This window comes from Frieseomelitta varia, unplaced genomic scaffold, assembly GCF_011392965.1.
Source record: "Frieseomelitta varia isolate USP_RPSP 00005682 unplaced genomic scaffold, Fvar_1.2 scaffold_326, whole genome shotgun sequence".
In the NCBI taxonomy this organism is placed as follows: Eukaryota; Metazoa; Arthropoda; class Insecta; order Hymenoptera; family Apidae; genus Frieseomelitta; species Frieseomelitta varia.
The window spans coordinates 270437-284495 of NW_025110064.1; the positions used below are offsets into that span (position 1 = coordinate 270437).

General features: G+C 26.8%; 1 protein-coding gene across 1 annotated transcript in view; it reads right to left on the reverse strand.

Annotated features, from left to right (window-relative positions):
* LOC122530110 (icarapin-like) overlaps positions 1–14059 on the reverse strand; it is an 86758-nt gene that overhangs the window by 36411 nt on the left and 36288 nt on the right. The window lies entirely within an intron of this gene.

Genomic DNA, 14059 nt, shown 5'->3' on the forward strand with positions numbered 1-14059 from the left:
ATTAAATATTAAATATTATTATTTATTTATTTATAATATTTATTATTTATATATTATTTATTTATATTTATTATTTATATATTATTTATTTATAATATTTATTATTTATATATTACTATTTATTTATTTATAATATTAAATATTAAAATTGATTATAATTATAATTATATTGTTTACGAGATACATATACAGGATGTCTCAACTAAATGGAATCATCTAAATATCTGCTGTATTTATTGTTGTACGAGAAAACACTCAGGACGTGCTTTCACTATCTCAACGGGCTATTTCGAACGATGGAAATAAATAAATGTTTCTCGTTTTCTTACAGGTCTTTAGCGATTTTTTAAATGGAACTATATATTTCTTCCCGATACTGAGCATGAAGGACAAATTCAACGATTCTAATGATTATATTATGCCAAGACCATTTAATCTTAAGATATTTGTCTAGAAGTAACTATAATTTACACAGCAATGACAGTTATATATTTATATTCGAAATGAAACATTAGATATTATTGAAAATTATTGATCCAGTGAATGATTGGTTAATTTTTTTCAGTATTCTATAAAGATGTATGTATTTGTAACTTAATCTGCTGTGTATGTAAAAAAAAGTTATAATTGTTTTCAAATGTAAATATTTCGAGAATAAATAGTATAGTATAGTATATATATGTCTGGAGAATAAATAATATATATATATATATATATATATATATATATACTATATATAATATATTATATAATATTATAAATATTACATACATATTATACAACCATATAACCATATAACTATTATATTATATTATTTATATTATATAACCATATAACTATAGTATATATGTAGTATAATTATTGTGATTGTTGAATTTAATTTTTCATGTTCTGCATTAGAAACAAAAACATACTGTTTCATTTAAAACATTGACTTTGAAATCTCATAAGAAATGATCTTGACAAAAATGTATTTCCACTATTCAATACAGCTTTTGACATGCTTGAAGCTTTGTTCTTAAAAAAACGATAAATAAGGCTTTTCTCAGATGATAAATAAAGCAAATATTTAGATGAATCTGAGACGTAGCTGAGACATTCTGTATATTGTTATACAATACTTTTTAAGTTCAATGAAAAATTTTGAAAGATTCGGTCAATAACGGTTTGCTTTATAGCCATTTATAAGACACAAACAGTAATTAATTTTGAACAAAATAATTGGTAATATGATTATCAAAATAGATCTTTGACAAAGTTTTCCAATTGTAAATGACATAATTGAAAATGTAAGTAAGCATTAAATATCTATAACAATTGTAATTGTAATTTAAATTTCTTCTTATTTTAAATTTATCAAGTTTTCTGCAACTCGTAGATGAGTTGTGGATTTTTCAGCATTCATAGGAAGCTTTAAAATGCAAAATTGCACAGACTTTAAAGAGTATGAAAAAAATATACAAATGGTTTAGGTATACAATATCTGGTATGTAAAACAATTTTCTATCGATATTCTGTTTCTTTACTTTTTAGTTTTCAAAAATATGAATTTGCACAGAAATCTGCAGGCTATTTATAGATGAATAATGTATCATCGACTAAAAATATAAATTCTATTTTTTAAACTACAGTCATGCAGAACAATTTCATTAATAATTAACAGTTTGAACGCGTTCTATTAACGTAAAGAAATAACAGATTGTAATAAAATATAAATTAATGGTTTAAAAATCACTGATTAATGACAAATTACAAATTACAAAAATTAATCAAGATTGCTGATTTATTTGAGCAGTGGTTAATTGATTAACGATTACGATTATCATGACTACTATTTAGTAATTGATAAAAATGATTACAAAGTAATTGATTACTCCTCAATTCTGTAGTTACGTAAAATGATTGAGAAATAATTTGTTCGAATGACTTTTGGTATGAATACTCGGATTGATTACTGCTTTCGGTAAATATTGGTATTATTTCGGGATAGATTGTTTGTTTTCTGGAATGTAAAATATCCAAGTATTCCGATGATTGCACATGTCATTGCGTTATGTAAATCTAAGTGTACTCTTTGTTGTTGATTCTGTTGTTCAAATTATGGTGATTATAGAAAGGATGTGGTCAGTAATTATATGTATGTGTATACATTATGTAATTATTGTATATTTATAATTATTGTACATTTATAATTATTGTATATTTATAAAGTTAAATTGATATGACAAGTTCTAAGATAACGAATACATACATTATACGCGATGAAATAAGAAAAAGTATAGATGATGAAACGAATCATTATACTAGGTAAATTTAAAAATATGAAATGTCTTTTTTCCTATGAAGGAATTTGAATCTCATTGTGGTAAAAAAAAAAAAAATACGTATTTTCATTCGCAAAGGAATCTTGGGCTTAAGCTTCGAATCTGAGAAATGCGTTTTGCAAGAAAGAATTCGTTTGATCCAGCTTACGTTCCCCCTCTTGAAACCTTACAATCTCCGTTTAACCTATTTTTAGGTAAATCATAATATCTGGTTATATTATATATAAATCAATCTGGTGTATATATATGTGTGTATACTTCTAAACATCGCTATTGTAAATAAGATTCAAGAATTTCAAAAATTTCAAACATTCTATTGTAACAGCAAATACATCGAGACTTGCTCAAACTAGAAAATTATTAAAAGCCATTTCTTCTTCCGTTTAATCCACTTCTTCTTAAGCTAATTTTCTCATTTTAATCTTGAAATAATTCCATCTCGCAATTTCAATCGTCTCATCTGTCTGTCAATTAGAAAGAAAGCAATTGAGTTAAATTTAACTATTATAAATTTCAAATTCAAAGTTTAAATCTTTAACTTCTAAAATAGACATAAATATTTCAAATACCACATCTGACAATTCTAAAACTCAATTATAAAATTTTTATAAACAACTAAAATTAAAAATTTTGTAATTTGGTATTAAATTTTATTTAAGATGAATTTATTATTTTATTTATCTAATAATACTATACCTAATGTAGTATTATTTATCTATATTTATTATTTTATTTATCTAATAATACTATATCAAACATCTAACGATTCTAATACTCAATTATAAAATTTTTATGAACAACTAAAATTAAAAATTTTGTAATTTGGTATTAAATTTTATTCAAGATGAATTTATTATTTTATTTATCTGATAATACTACATCTAAACATCTAACGATTCTAATACTCAATTATAAAATTTTTATAAACAACTAAAATTAAAAATTTTGTAATTTAGTATTAAATTTTACTTAAGATGAATTTATTATTTTATTTATTTGATAATACTATATCTAAACATCTAATGATTCTAATACTCAATTATAAAATTTTTATGAACAACTAAAATTAAAAATTTTGTAATTTGGTATTAGATTTTATTCAAGATGAATTTATTATTTTATTTATCTGATAATACTATATATCTAAACATCTAACAATTCTAAATCATAAAATTCAATCATAAAATTTTTATAAACAACTAAAATTAAAAATTTTGAAATTTAGTATTAAATTTTATTTAAGATGAATTTATTATTTTATTAATAATAACAATATATCTAAACATCTAACAATTCTAATACTCAACCATAAAATTTTTATAAACAACTAAAATTAAAAATTTTGTAATTTGGTATTAAATTTTATTCAAGATGAATTTATTATTTTATTTATCTGATAATACTATATCTAAACATCTAACGATTCTAATATTCAATTATAAAATTTTTATAAACAACTAAAATTAAAAATTTCGCAATTTTATTAGTATTAAATTTTATTTAAGTTTATCATTTTATTTACTTACTAATACTATATCTAAACATCTAACAATTTTAATATTCAATCACAAAATTTTTATAAACAACCAAAATTAAAAATGAGTATTCTCTGATGGTCTGACTGAGAATAACACTAAGGATACAGTCCCTTAATAAGCAGTATAATCCGCTAATAGTTACTAAATAGTATAAAATCACGATCTTCGTCCAGTTTCTTATATCTTATATAATAAACTAGCGCATCGCACGTGAATGTCGAAGTGATTCATCGTCGATTCTCCTTTTAATGCCATCTGCTAGATCTGCTATCGACTTCACTGTCCATCAAGAAAAGCAGGATTCTTCACTTCTGAGCTAAATGCTCGACACGCATGGACAAACTTCATCGGCAATCGATAAGCAGAGTACGTCGATAAGGACGAAAAAAGAGAAGAAATAGTAGGATTGAAAAAAAGAAAAGAAAGAAAGAGAAAGAGAAGAGAAGACGTTGACCACGTGACGTTTCATTTGCAAAGTGTCAAAGCGCTCCGTGTTACTCAAAGTCTCAACAACGGCGCGTCGCGCGAAACTATCGTTTCGGAATGATCGATCGTGTCTTCCTTTTAACAGCTCCTCCTCTCGTTTGTATATCAAACGGTCCACCACTGTACGGTGTTCCTTCCTCTCAAAGAACCTCGAATTTTTTTCCACGGACACCGTTACACGGTGCACCGTTTATACCGGATGAAATGTAAAACAGCGATGTGTCTTTGGAGAGAAGAAAAAACGCGAATGTAAAAGTTACGATCGATCGTGACTATCGGCGAACGATAACGTAATACGCTGTACGCTATTCTATTCGAGTGTAATCTCGTGTCCCGTGCTCGAAATGCGCTCCGAGCGTAATTTAATTTTAATTTGAGGCGAAACGCGGCTGGATATGTATAAGCGCAGTGAACTGAAGAAATTGAACGCACAATATTTGGGCGACGTCGGCAGGATGTTTGTTAGAGAAGAGGCAAACTGAGAGTGGCGTTAAGGATGTTTCTGAGATCGTCTTTGTTTTTGTACACGGGATATTATATTCTGTATAGCCCCTGCGGTGCTTTCAAAATAAGCTATTACACAAGATTATTCGAGATTCAAGATGGATGGTAACGTAATTTTGGAAATATTATAAGTTATTTTAAGAGAATCTGCAAGCACAGAAGAAAAAGTACAGATCTTTTTACACGAAAAAGGCATCGACCGTTTTCAAAACATTTTTCAATACAAAATCTCCAGTCTGGAAATTTCCAAGTTTTCTAATCTGTAAAATTTTTAATATACAAGTTTCTGAGTTATCAAATTTCAATGTTTATTTTCTCGTCGTATTTCTAATTCTTTTTGAGCTTCCGCAAGATTGCATCTTAATAAGTTTCCACATTCGTTTAACACTTTCGGAAAAGTTTTATTTATCATCTTTGCAAATAAAAAAATCATCTTACCGGGTTACGTAATTTTTAAATATTTCTAATCAGTTAATTTTCAATTCTAATTTTTGATGTTACCTTTGCGCGTTAACATCACGAGAAAAATCTTTACTATATTCAGACATTCGGAAGTAAATGAAACGATCACGTCGATCCCTCGGAAACGCCAAGATCGACTAAATTAATCTTCTGAAAAGATCACTACCATTTACACGAGTGTGCAACGCGTACGAAATCTCGGGAAGTAGAGAAAGATGGAAGCATATAGCCGAGGAATAGTCATCGGACTCTGCAGTAGATTTTCCTCGAACGTTTCCAGCGATTATCCAATTTACTTGTCGTCAATTCATACTGACGCACGTAGAAACGTAGGAGTCAATTTAAGTCAATCTAATTTCTGTCTCGAAGCCCTTCTCTACTGGGAAGGCGATGCACGGTCTATCACAGCTCGAGGAAATCCGCGACCATGGCTTTCGATGACGAAAAATTGTCGAGATTGCAGCTACGGAATGAAATGTTTTGACAAGATACTATCATATTATTGAATTGCTTTCTCGAGAGGTTCTGTAGTATCCGAGAAACAAGTTTAGGATTTTCCTTTAGTTTTATTTAAATGGTTATACGCTGAGTATATACTATTATATAGCATACTAGTATAAAGTATATAGCATACTAGTATAAAGTATATAGCATACTAGTAAAGTATAGTATTTACTATATTATATACTACAGTATATACTATACTATACTATACTATATTATATACTACAGTATATACTATACTATACTATACTATATTATATACTATGCTATAGTAAGTATAGTATAGTATACTATAGTATATACTATGCTATGCCATGGTATAGTACAGTATATACTAAAGTACAATATAGTACATACCATACCGTAGTGTACAGTATAGTATAGTACATACTATAGCAAATAGTATAGTACATACTATAGCAAATAGTAGATACTATACTATATAGCACAGTAGATACCACATTATAGTATATAGTACAGTAGATACTATACTACATAGCACAGTAGATACTATACTATATAGCACAATAGATACTGTACTGTAGTATATAGCACAGTAGATACTGTACTATATAGCACAGTAGATACTGTACTATAGTATATAGTACAGTAGATACTATACTATATAGCACAGCAGATACTATACTATATAGCACAATAGATACTGTACTGTAGTATATAGTACAGTAGATACTTTACTATAGTATATAGTACAGTAGATACTATACTATAGTATACAGTACAGTAGATATTATACTATATAGTACAGATAGATACTATACTATATAGTACAGTAGACTATTGATTAAATTTTTGTTTCTTCTACGTCTTTCGTGTATTATATGAGTTTTTATTTTAATTTTTAAAGTTTTCACTGTATGTATACTTTTTGGACACTATCTTAATTAAGAGTTAATTAAATTAACTTTTTATTTGCTGACTACCACTTCATTACTAGTTTCAAAAATTACTTATAATTTACACAATGTTTCATATTTCTGTAATTCATCCAAATTAACATATTTTTATTCATTATTAATCCTTTCATTTATTGATTAATAAATGAAATTAATAAATGAAATTAATAAATGACGAGTTGCAACATGTATTGTAAGACGTAAAAAATAATTATGTAGATTTCATATGTAATTATTGTGCATGAAAATTACATAGATTTTGTGTATAATTATTGCGTATAAAAATTATATAGATCTCGTGCATAATTATTTATTTGTCGTTTAAAACAGCAAATATGTATGCAGTTATATATTCGTCGTCGCAATAATTATTAATGATTCAGCGTAATCTAACAAAGCTTGACAACGAAAGATTTATCATATAAAAGAATATCTTTTATAAGTCAAAACTGAAAAAAGAATCGAGCGGAATAATAAAGAAATAAAGAAAATATTATTTTACGTTTAAAAAATAAAATGAACAGGGATATAATTGGCCAGTCGAACAATTTGACCCATTTAGTGGATAGGAGCAATACTCTTTAGTATATCTTCGCGAAGAGAATACCATACGTTTATTCACGAGTTTATCAACTTTTGTACAATTCATCGCAACAATGTTATCAATTACAACGATGAGCAAAACTTTCCATTGATTGTTTATTGAACTTCCAACTTTTCTCACTTTCTCATGCCTGTGATTCTTATAAACTCATCGCTAACAGAAATGCTATCGTTAATTCAGGACTTTTTCTCGCGAGATGGCTGATAATGAAAGTCACGAAATTATCTCCGGCCATTAAAATTAATTTCTACGAGTACAGCGTTCACGGTGAATGTGTTAAAGCGAGCAGAGTCTGGCAACTTTCGCTGAACTTCCACCCTTAAGAAGTTTATCGCCAACAGTTTATGCGGCGGAGCGTTTGGCCGATAAATCTGCTTGCCTATCTACGAAATATTACAAACCGTGTATGTGCCACGGTCCATCGCGATTCTTCGACACTTCGCGGCGTCGTGTTGCGTCGTTACTTTCTTTTTTTCTTTCTCTCTCGCGTTTTCCCCCGGACGTACACGGGCCTCTGGCTTCCCTTGAGAAATTCGAACCTGATCGATTTATCGGACGCAGCTCTCGCCGCTCTCTTTCATCCTTCTTCTTCACTCCTGCGTCTCCATTCGCCTTCCTTCTCTACTCCCTTTCTCAAGTGGCATTAGGCAGGTTTAATGCGATGCCTGCAAAAAGGGAAACAGGGTGTAGAGGTACGGCGAGTATGTGCCGAGTGCCATTGACTGCAGAATAAAATAGACGGTGGCATTTCCAGCGTGGCTCAGCCTTGGCAAAATTCCATTTCTTTTCCATGAGGTCCTGAGTAAGAACTGATATTTCCCTTTCCATCGTTCTTCTTTTTTCTTCTTCTTTTTATTTCCTCTTCTCTTATAGTTTTTTCATTAATTTGTTTTTTCTTCTCCCTTCTCTTTTTTTTTTTTTTGCCAAGATATTCTCCTTCTCTTTCTTCTTGGACGAGTCTTGGCGTACCAAAGTACAATAAATACAGTAGAATGGTTTGTCGGGAGGGACAAATAGTTTTTATAAATGAAGTTTATACAGGGTGCTAATAAGCTTCGCAACAATTGCGAAGGAGATGATTCTACATAAAAAAAAAAAAAAAAAAATGACTCTAAGAGAATAAAATTTTTTCAGTAAAGTTTTTTTCTTCGAGAACATCGAATTTGAAAATTTATCAAGTACACCTGAATTTCGCTAATTCTGAATTCACTCAGAAGTGACTAGTCGATAGAAGACTACTCTGCCTGCGAAAACAAGTGAAAAATGTAAAGTAAAATTTTCCCTTGAAGACCTCATTTAATTAAAAATTAGGTTTAGTGAACGTGCACTTGATAAAGTTTTATACAGTAGAATCTCAAGAATATCCGAAGAGCCAATATTCGAGCGTTCTAATATCCGGAATTTCCACCATCCAAATGTTTCATTATCCGAACATTATATTTTTCTATCTCTGACAATAATGTAGCATAATTGGTTTCAATCTAACCAAAATACCGCGGATTTTATTGCTGATGATTTTGTTAAAATGCTATTTTAAATTTTTATGAACAAAAAGATGACTTGTAAATTTCGTGAAGAAGAATGATGAAGATACATCTTCATACTCTAAAGCATTTATGACAAGAGAATTATCTCCAACCCGGAAATTCAAAAAATTATATATAGATGTGTAGAAAATTATATATATATATGTTTTATATTATACTATATATTAAATATTAAATATTATATTATATATTATATTAAATTATATAAAAAATTATACGTGTGTGTGTGTAGAACACTAAGTAAAAAATTATATATATATGTTATATATATTAAATATTATATTAAATTATATTATATATATAAATTATATAAAAAATTATATATATATTAAATATTATATTATAATATTTAATATTATAAATATTATATTATAATATTAATTATATATATATATAAATTATATAAAAAATTATATATATTATATATATTAAATATTATATTATATATATAAATTATATAAAAAATTATATATATATGTTTTATATTATATTAAATTATATTATATACAAATTATATATATATATATATATATATATAACACAGAAATCTGCACATTACACAATTATTTCGAAAATGATGGCTTAAAAAAAAATTTTATTCTTTATTTTTGACCCATTTTTTTTCATATAGAATCATTCTCTTCTCGGCTGTATTTTGAACATCCTACCTAAGATCTTGGAATTCTACAATCCGTAACACAATGTTTTAACGTTCGAGATGGTTCATATTCAGTTTTAATTTCCGATTTCAATCGAGATCTGATTTACGAATAATTCGTGCTGAATCTTATAGTTTATAGAGCTACGTTGGCTTTTATAAATTAAAATCATTGAATTTCAGACTTCGCAACCAGTTTTAAATCTATTGTGCAAGCAGTTTTGACACTTCACCGCTTGACTTGGACGTGTTCCACCGACGAGTATCTCGGAGTTCGCGGTCTCGAGTCTTTGAGGTGGTTCACAGTGATTCGTGTATTCGAGATTGTCCAAAGCATGCCTTACAGTCTAGGTTGGTTAGAACCGCTCCTTTGTCTTGCAATGGACAGAATCTAACCACGTACACATGTATACATGTGTACTTAGATACTTCTGTTCACTAGATAGATTCCAATGATAAGACGAAGGGGAAATCACGTATGCAGTATCGAATTATCAATCAATTTCGGTTTATGATAAATATTGTAAAATTTTTTGCAATCATATTGATTGTACTCGTATTAAACAAATTTTATATTTTCAGATGGAAATTTTTATTACTACTACTTACTGCTTTTAGAAATATTTGATGTTTCATAGAAAAGGAAGATCTAAAGCACCTTCGAGTTTTAAATTTAAATTTTTCTTTTTAATAAAATATCTGTATGTCGCAGAAGAATTAAATATATTAGTTGAACAAATTTCGTAGATAATGTAGCCTGATTGAATATTTTTCGTCGAATAAAAAGAATATTTAAAAAATATGAATGTTCTTCTTTTTAACTGCGATCATCAGAATGAACAATTTTAGTGAACAATCGTTTGATTTGCGACACCTCGGTAAGATAATTTAAGATAAATAGAAATATTTATTTATTCTAGTAATTTTAGTAGGCTTTTAATTTTTATGGTATCGGATCCACATTAAATATAATGAAATTTTGTTAAATATAAATTTTAATTTTGGAAAAAAATTATAATATTAGAAAATATAATTTCATAAATAACGTCATATTTATTTAAAAATTTTATTAAATAAAAAATAATAACTTTATATATATTAATTATAAAAATAAAACTTTAAAAAAATTAAAATTATTTCAAATTTAATATTTAATAAAATTAATATTTAATATTATATTAAATATAATTTAATATTAATATTTTTTAAAATATTAATATTAATATTAATATTTTAATAACAAAATACTTATAAATTTTTAATAAATTTAAATTAAAAACTATATAAATTTTAAATTAAAAATAATTTTAATATTATTATTTAATAATATTAATATTATTATTATTACAAATATTATACAAAAATTTATTAATTTATCTTCATAACAATAAATTATTCAAATTTAATATTAAACTATTATTTAATAAATTACTTATAATTCGAATTGAATAAGAAAATATAGTTAAAACTGTAGTTAAAATAATATAGTTAAAACTGTAATAATAAAATAATTAAACAAAAAATTCTTATTTTTCTTTTTTCAAATAAATTTCTATTATTAAATTGTGTTCTCTTTCTATCATTAAATTTTGAATATGCACGGAATGAAGAATTAGAGAACTTGATAAGATCTAAATAGTTAGGTCACCAAATTACTCCGAGCTATTACACAACACCAGCGTTTTGATTCAATTTCCAAAATTCTATTATCCTTCGCGTCGTCAATTGCAAGAAGAAGATTTAACGGCTCGTGTGTCATATTCCGCGCGACTAGTTAAAGACACGCTTAATTAGGAAGCCGCTTATCAATTCAAACGTGTCCGTCTGCCCTTGGTCACCGAGTATGTAATTATAGTAATTATAGGCAAATATGTGTGCATGTAACAGGCACGCACACATGTATACGGCAACAACACAGGTTCTCGATGACAGTATCCTAGAGACCAACATTAGGATGAAGCTCTTAGAGTATATATGTACTAACTGAGTAGCTATAACCATTGACACAACCACTTGAATTAATAGCCAGCAATTAAGCGGATGATAATGCTTCCATTCCCATGTACACGATCCTACGACGTACGATCCTGGCTGGTGTTGATAAAAAGACAATTCCGATATTTACTCCATTTCTACAGTCTTTATCCAACGGATTTATAGATCGCCTCAATTTACAATAGAAAATCCTGTTTCGTGAATATTCGACGAAAGCGTAAAATTAATCCAGCGTGTCAAGAAGCAAAGTGCACGTCGAATATAACTTTGGATTGGCTGTTTGGATAATTCGATTCTGTTCATGATGCTTTAGCTTTGATTTAGTATATCCATAACAAGGATCGAAAAAGTTGAGGAACTTTTAAACAGGTCCCATTTGAAACACGGATCGTAAAAAATTAAAAAGTTTTACGAAAAATGTTCTTACATTGCAGGTCCCGATGAGATACGGATAAATAAATATATTCCTAAAAATAAAAGTTTCAGACAAAATAGAACTTATGAAATATAAAAATAAAAATTTTTCTGCCAGAGAGACTAACGCTCGTCAATATTAAAAAAGTTCTCAATATTTGTGGAAAATACTGACTGTATAGAATGCTATTCGACGAATGGCACTCGAATATAAAAATCGATTTTTAATTAAATGTTTTAAAACAAGTTGTTTACGTGAAACTTTTATTACACAGATTCTTAAAATATCTGTTCTACGAGAACACAATTTAGATGTATTTTTAAGTGTAACACTTTTTTTCTATAAAAATTCCACGAAAACAGATATTTTATATATGATAAATATATGATATTTATATATATAAATATATATAATTGGAACAGAATTTTTATAAAAACGAAAAGGACCTGTTAATTTCAATTCTTGATCCATAATATTTTATGATACTCTCATTTATCTTGAACACGAAGTGTCCAACATGTCGTTAAAGAAAAAAATTGATAGATGGTAATGTAAATGTATAGCTTAAATAACAAAAAAAAAAAAAAAAAAAAACAGATTGATTTAAATTAACATGAAGCGAGAGAATGTTTCTGTTTTAGAAGAATATAATTCTTAGTTTTGTTCTGTTTAAACCTATTCGACAGAAGCTGAAAATAAATGTTGAATATATTTCTTTATATAACATATTTGAATTTATTATTATACTTTTATTTAATTTATCTACATAAATTTATTTACGATGTTCTACTTCCAAAAGAAGAACATGTATGTATTGGCATTGTTTTGAAAAGAAATTTATTGAATTTAATTTTCAACCTAGTTTGATATTTACTTTTATTCCGAATGTAATAATAAATAGTTTTCGAGAAAGAAAACAAGAGAATATTCATAAAATATATTATTTTGTATCATTTTTCATGTTAGGATGTATCAAGAATTGTATAAATTAGTGAAATTATATTGTAAAGGATTATAGACACATTATAATAGGAAGGCAAATTTTAAGCACCTTCCTATATTAATTATCTTATGATCTTCCATTATCATCAAGTCATCATCTTAAAAATATTACAGGTATAATAAAAATTATAAGTTAGAGCAATAATTTTTTAACAATAATATAATAATAATAATAATAATAATATAAATAAAATATATATAATTAATAATTTAACCCTTTATATCAATATTTATATTATTTATATTAATAATTAACCTTTATATTAATTATATTAATAAGTAACCCTTTATATTAACCTTTATATTAACAATTAACCCTTTATATTAATTATATATTATATATATAAAATTAATAATTTAACCCTTTATATCCGGCACCAAGTTAACTATAACATTTTTATTAAAATTTTGTGTCATTGGATTACTTTTACGATACTGTAAATACAAGGAAATGGAAAATAAATTTTTTTATAATTTCATATAAGAAGAACTTTCCTTGTTTGAATCACTAGTTTCGAATATTTTATTATTTGAATGTTATATGACCAGAATAGATTTGTTAGCAGCACATGAACTTCTAGTTATTAATGGACATTTTGTTCTGATAACATAATATTCAAATATTGAAATATTCGAAAAACAGAGATTCACATAAGAAAGGCTATACTATGTGATGTTTAAAGCTGATAAACCAGAAAAATAAGACGTACTACACAGAATAAGTTAAACACAAATGTTTAAGCATTCTTATTCTTGAGCCTTCTTCCAACAATTCATAAATATTCATTTTACGTATCATGAGAAACTGTTGTCACGTGAAAATGATACTTTTAAGTCAGAATTAACCGTCAGAATATAAAGGGTATAATTAATAGGGTAATATTAATACAAACAATAATTAAGTAAAGATATATCGAATTTACGAAAGCAAATTGCCATGCAAATATTTTCAGAAAATTAAGTATACAGAATGTTCCAAATTTCAGTCAGATTTAGACTTTGCCAATGTGTTTGCGAGGTCATTTTGAATAAAAAATGTTTTATATACACCATGACTCGATTCGTTTTCATTTTTGAGATATGGACAATTATCAAATTAGAAT